Here is a 7316-nt window from a genome sequence, read left to right on the forward strand (position 1 = left end):
TAATATCACAGACTGATACTTTTTGTTATGCAAACGCTTCCTCTCTCTCAAATCCTCCCCAAACCCTACATTCTTCCTTGAGCTGCTTAGTGATTCTATGTCCTATGCCAAATAATTGATTTTAATGGGGTAATTCTGAGTTATGAGTTAAGACAAATGAGCTTAGAATTAAGTTTCCTTCGAGACATACCATTTTGCTCTGAAATTGGTTAAAAATACTCATCTTTGTCAGACATAAATCTTCCAGAGAGATGTACTTACCTGAAAGAACTAAGAAACGTAAGCAAATTAGGTTTGGGGGTTTATTTTTGACTGTCAGATATTGTTAATAGCAGATTGTCCACAATAAAATTGGTAGCTGAGAAGATACACTGACGTCTGTGCGGGCAGATCTGCTTTGCAATAAGAAATGCATTGCACGTAAAGAGGAGATAGGTTCCTTCTTGGTGTAACTCTGTCAAAGTAGTGTTACATCTGTGAGAAACTTGGTGTGCTGTGATCTTTCTTGTTTTACAGTCATGGATAAGTAATGTATTCCTTTGGAATGTGTTCCTTTTGGAAAGGAAGATTTCTGAGAAAGAGTCCTTTAATAGCAATCCACAGAAGCAGTCATGTTCACTGAATAATGTTATTCTCACCAGATCACTGCTCTCCACTGTTTTTTTTTCTCCAGGAACATAAATCATTGGCGTTTTTCCTAGTACATCTTCTTACTGGCATCACAAAGCATGAAAATTCTGTAAAGCCACATTGTTACAAGGCAGTGGCTCATATGGCATAATTCAATATACTGCTAATTTGTGTCTTGTCTCCTTTTGATTCCTTCCCTGTTACTCATTCTCTTGCTTATTTAATGCAGACAAAGATGAAAGACATTTACAAATAGCTCATATGAAAAATGCCGACCCAGTAAGACTACAGTTCACCGAGGTCTCTGAAGCTGGTGTCTTCACGTTAGCGCTTGGCTTTCACATCAGCGTTCATTCTGTGGTGTTGCGTCTGCCAGCTATTTCCATATGGTTTTTCACTATTGTCTTAGGACTGGAGTAGTACAGGACATGTTAGAACAGATGAGTTAATGATATTCTGACTAGTGTTTCATCTCATTCTCGTAAGGTCTAGGTGATTTTCTGATTAAAATTACAGTAACTTGTGAGTGTTAGTGTGGGTCAGATCTTTTACATACATATCATTGAAAATTTGTAGTCCTGCCTTAATCCTGGACATACTCATGAACAATTAAAAAGATTAAAAAGGACTAGGACTTAAATTAGTAGCTAATTCACCGGCCTTGGCCTCTGTGAATTAATAGAAACAGTTTCTACCTTGTGCAAGGCTTGGGGTAGCTTACTTGGTTGGAGCCACCAGTAGAGGACCATTTCCGATTCAGATAAGCAGGGTAAATGTAATTCTTTCATTATGCATAAAAAGAAAACATAAGCTCATTGAGCTTGAAATTTCAGTTGAGGTGGTGTGGGTTTGTTCATCTTTTGCAGATACAGAGACGAGGGTCTATTACAGCCTGGCCTGTATTCCTGAGACCTTGTAACAGCTCCAGCACTGCATCGGGCTTGTAGGTTCCTCTGCCCAGTTTAGATGTAGCTACTGCTACCACAGGCAATTCTGGTAGCTTTCTGCAGCTTTTCGTTGAAACTGCTATTCGTGGTAAAACCAACAAGCATGTTATTTTCACAGATAGGCAGTGGGTTTTTTTCTTTACCCCTTTTTAATTACCTTCACACCAAATTTTCACAGCAATTTTTTTTTCATTGCATTCAGATAAAAAAAATATTGGAGGTGAAATTTGGTATTTCCAGTTTCCAAACTGGAAACTCAGCTTTTGAGCTAGTAGTGACATGCAGCAGTGGATATGTATAATATAGTTGAGGTTTGACGGAGCAGGTGGCCACGTGCTGAACAATTGCTGTGGGAAGGTGTTTGAGGTACCTCAGCATCCGTACTGCGTGAGCTTTGCAAAGGTAAGACTGATTCGGAGGCTGGCTGAATCGAAGACGTTTCCCCATGTGCTCCAAAAGGGACAAAGAGCAGATCAGTCGTTAGAACTGGTGCTAACAGCAGAACTCTCCCATGATTTGGAAGGCTGGCCTGGCTTTTGCTGTGCAAGATGGATTTGGGGTTCCAACCCTTTTCTTCCCTCCTTACTGCCCTGAGTGCACAAATTTGTTTTCAGGGTCTTTGGCTAGTTTGGGAGCCGGGGAGGTACGGTTCTCTTTCATTGCTTTGGGGGATTTCCATTCCATTTTCCTGTAATTTGCTCCTTTTAATCGCATAAGAGAAGCTTAGAGTGTTAAGTGAACAGATAATTCTTGGTCTATGTATATGGGCAAGAAGAATTCAGATTTGCATGAAAATAGCTATCCTCAGGTTAGACCTTTACATTTGGAAATAAGCTCTTTTCAGGTCTATTTTCCCTCCATTGTTATGTGTTTTATTTAATGTGAATGGTGGATGTTTAGGGAGGGACAGAGGTTTGTTTGACTATTCAGATTCATTGGCAGGGTTTAAGTTGGCACAGCATGGATCAGAGCAAGATAAGTGGAGACCTCTTACTTCTAATTAAAAACATACCCACATATACTTGTGTAATTGAAGTAAAAGTAAATCCTGTCTCAGAGCTGATTGCTTCTACCTGTCTACTTTTTTTGTGTTTAAACTCACAGCACAGTGGGACCATCCCATTTTGTTTCAGGATTTTTTTAAGGCAAGAAACAGAACCAAAAAACTACGGGCCCCCAGTAACAGAGCCCCTGTATGCCAACAGCAGATGACGATCTCACTAGGTGTTCCTGTTCCTTTGTTTCTTGCATAAATACTTGTCTCGGTCTCTTTTTTTTTTTTCTTTCTTAATATTCTAACAGTAGCAGCTAGACATATATATAGCACATATACAGTGCGGGCTTTTGCATGAGGGCAGATGGATTATGTGGTAGAACGCATATATTTTGGGCTAGACCGATCTGATGCAGGCAGGATTAATTTTAAAAGTTTAATTGGCTGCCTCCTACTCCGAAGTGGGAACTCTTTAGCTTTGAAAAAAGCCCACTGAAATCGATCTCCTCTGCCAGGCCAGGGAGTGTCAGAGGTCCAGCGCAGGAGCTCATTGCTGGAGTCCCAGAGGTGCCGAGGCCGCAAGTAGCCTTTGGAGGCCAGTGTGTGTTTCTTGCACGCGAGAAGTAAGGGCATAAGGCTGAAGTGAAGGCGCTAATTAACTGTGCTATCACTTCTCAGCCAGATAGCTAGCTGAACAAAACATTTGTTAACTATGTTAATTAAAACAAAGGCTTCATGTAACCGGGAGTAAAAGCTGAGCAGATTCACATACGAAATACTTTTGCAAAGTTTCTCCCCTTGAGATCTGGGAAAGGAGTGTTAACAAAGCTGGAATTTTGCTGCAGAATCCTGATGCTTTTCTCCAAGATAGTGATGTCTAACGTCTTGCTACTAACGGGAGCTTTCGTTGTTTTAGCATATGCTAATATCTGTCTTTTACATTTAGAGTAAGTGTTGGGCTTCTTAAAGAATTAATTATCTCTACTGATAAGGTGTCGTGTTTGCAACGTCCATCCCTATTTTTGGTACATATGTGGACCGGTGGCTAAGTGCTTCTTTTGGTTACTTTATTTTATTTTTTATTGTTATTTATTTTTATTTTCCTTACTATATTTGCCCTCCTATGAGCAAATAAATTCTTCTGAAGGTCATTCCTGTGCAGTTTATGTATTCTTGTCTGCCTGCAGTCCTGAAACGGAGTCGTGGGGCAAAGGAACTTGCTGACGACTCAGTTTGAGAATGTTTAGTTCGATGACTACATCAGCTTAAGATATTCTTCTCAAGGCCATAACCCACGATGTCTTTCAACACACCATAGTACTATGGTTTGAAGCAAATAAGAGGATAGTCCCCACACTAAAAAAATTCAGAAAGGGTGTAGGAAGAGGTTGGTGGTGTTTCCTTTTGTTCCAAGTCTGATTTTGTTAGTCAAGGGCATGGTAGTGAATAGGAATAAATAGCTAAAGTTAGTAATGCCACCAATGCATTGTGAAGCCATGGCCCCTATTGGAACGGTGACTCTGAAGCTGGTCCATGATCTTTAGAGATCACTTCTTTGTGGTATTTCATCTGATAACCTGAGTAGTAAGGAAAATGCACTCAAGACAAGAAACTTGGGAATTCTGCCAGAAAGGGCATCTCTCACAGCTGTGAGTGTATAATCTTGCTCCCAGTTGCACAGTGCTATCTGTGGGTGAACACCGTCCTGGGGATTCCTGCCAGTGAGCGTGGGATGCGGTGAAGTGTAAGAACTAGTGTATTTTGCAATGTTGTCCTAATATGTAAATGCGGGGAGGTATTACAGCTTTTCTTTGTTCTTATTAAACCAACTAATATGTTCTGCCAGTGTGTTCCAACAGGTATCTAAAATCTGCACCAAAATGTCGCCTTTAACCTCTCGTAAATTTTTTTGCCTTTTAGTTTGAAGGTTTTGAGGGGGAAGAAGGAGTCTTCATGTGTGCATGTGCATGGTTTTAATATAGTCCCTGAAGACAGTAATCCGATTTATATCTTCTTACTTTACGTATCTGTTACTTTCTTGTTACTCTCTCGCTTTCCAGGCTAGTGCTGAGCTCTTAAGCTTTCCTTGTGCAGGAGGCCTTATCCTTCCTGCTTGGTCTTGTTTACTTTCATTGTCCACATCTGAATCTTTATTCATTTATAATGTGCCTTTTTTGAGACCTGTAGCAAAATCAAATATGAAGTTTGAACACAAGATGATTATGATTGATACAACACTGTAACATATTCTGGTTTAGTCATTGTTCCCTGTTTGATGATGCCTCTAACTTTATTAGTTTTCCTAATTGAGCTGCTCTCAATGGCAGACCCAATAGAGGACATAGCCCTGCAAAGAGGTACTGACGGGAGTTCAGGTGCTTAGGTGCAAATCCGTAACTGTTCCATTACTGCCTAACAGCAAGTTGCACTTAAGGTTTATATGAACTCTCCCGTCACTCCTAGTTCTGCATCTCTTCCTTTCTGGAAGTATGTGTGTCGTCTTACAGCTGAGCAGCTTGGCACCTAACCTTCATTGTGAACAAAAGTTTCAGTAGCTCCGAAGGCCTGGGCTGGAGGTGGTAGGCAGTCTGAGAGTACAACCAGTTGCAGTACTGAATGCCCACGCTTTTTTTAGAAGATGGTGGTGATTGTGTCTTCTGTTGTTTTACCGTAATTGCTTAACAGTGATGGGAATTACACAGGAGACTGGAAGTACAGGTTGTTTACTTCTCTGCCTGAAAGGTTTAAACCAAAATCTGCTGCCTGGCTGAGCGTGCCGTTACTGATGCAGTGTTGGTGGGAACGCTTTCCAGCACTGCTGTTGTGGTAGCAGCACTGTTGCAGAAGGGAATGGAGGGGAGGGGGTTTGGTCTGCAGATCCCATGCGGATGCTGGCACCCTGCTGCAGTCCTGAGCTGAGGCATACAGCATGCACTTAGGCTCGTGTAAGACATGCTGTAGGCTCATTGTCCCTCGCTGACCACCTCTAGGTAGCTCCCCTAAAGGAATTCAGTGAGTGCCTCACTCCTCTGTGCTGGCACTCGTGGACCTCTTTTGAGGTGGCTGGCGGTCCCGCTGCTCTGTTCAGGGGGTCTGTGTACCTCCTGCTGTGTTCTGAATGCCCCAGTGCTTTTTGCTGCTAGTCCTGACATCTTTTAGGTCTGCGAAAGGAACAGAACTACCTTGGGAGTCCTTCATAAGCAATTATAATGCATGCAGAGTTTTTTGGTGGCTTCAGGGAAGTATGTTTTTTCCCCCACTGTATTCCTCATCTTGCACTTGTCAATGGATTTAATCTCTTAGCCACAGCAAAGGTTACAAAGGAGGCAAACTGAACAAAGGGTAGCTTTGTGGTCAGAGCATGGTCAGACTTGACAGACATAACATGTATTGCCATTTCTTTTCTGCGTATGATTTTTTTAAAGAATTTTCTAGTTTTTCTTCTGTAGAGAATTGTCTTTCTAATTCAGGTCCCCATCTGTATACATGACACACACAACTGAGCAATGGGAAGCGCTGTGTAAAAAGCTGAGTGCTATTTACTAGCTTGAGCTAGCATTGACACAAGATTCAGCACTGAATGCTGCCATCTCACTCTTTGGTACTGCTTCCAAGTTGCTAAATAGATAGTTAGGCGTCTAGTGGCATGGAGTGGAAATCCTACTTACACAACAGCATTGAAGTCAGTGGGGTCCACACTTGGAGTCACTTTGTTTGTATATACTAGGCAGATCCCAAAGATCCTTACAGCTGTGCTTTTCACATACACTTAGAAGCAATGGACTTTGATGGGACTGTGTTTTCCCTTAACTATTAAATATATCTTGTTGTTCATCTCCCTATGAGAGATGTATTTCGGACAGGAATAAAACAGAAGTACTGGAAGGACTTTGTGAACACATGAGACTTGGGATGTCACCTTGTGGTTGTTCAGAGAAATGCAAGAACAGCTTGTAGGTGGTGGTGAGTTTACTGCCTCTTTATTTCACACTGAGCTGGTTTAGGTGCAAGTTTTTCTTCTTGAGCTACATGATGATTTTCTTGTACGATCTATCTAGTTGTAAAGTACATGACAGTAGCTGTTAACCTCCTTACAGCCCATTCCAGTAGTCAGGGTTTGGGGTGACTACAGCAAGCAACCGATAGGAGTCACATGCTGCTTGGATACCTGAATGTATCAAAGAGCGCAGCTACTGTGGTTTGAACCTACATGATGTCAGCGACAGAAGGCCTCTGACATACTGCTGGCAAGTGAGATACTGCTTTTATTTAGCCTTTTTTTTTGTTAAAAGCGCTTTCTGTTTAGCTTTAGCCTTTCCCTGGCTGTTTCAGCTGGCTAGCATCTGATGTTTGAATGAGACGCAGGTGTGGAGAAGGTAGCCTCATCAAACATTTTTTTCTCTCAGAACAGAGAAGTCATTTTAGACCCAGATAATCTTTTCTGTCAAGCACAGAGTCTGTATACTGGGGACTTAGTGACAGGAGTGCAGCTCAACTGGCCCCATCAGCTCACAGGCCAAAATATTTGTCAGCTTATCAGTTTAGGCAAAGCAAACTCATAGGAGGAGGAATTCCCGGGGTTAAGTAATTTCCTGTTATAAGGAAGAGCACTATCAGGCACATCTACGTTCTGCCCTTTTTTCTGTGGCCTCAAATGATGTTTGCCTCAGTCGTTGGCAACTGGAGCGGTACAGAGCTGTCCTGGCCAAAGTGAACATCCCAGTAGGCAGTGCAGAAAAGGAGAA

This window comes from Pygoscelis adeliae, unplaced genomic scaffold (genome assembly GCF_000699105.1).
Source record: "Pygoscelis adeliae isolate BGI_AS28 unplaced genomic scaffold, ASM69910v1 Scaffold632, whole genome shotgun sequence".
Classification (NCBI taxonomy): domain Eukaryota; kingdom Metazoa; phylum Chordata; class Aves; order Sphenisciformes; family Spheniscidae; genus Pygoscelis; species Pygoscelis adeliae.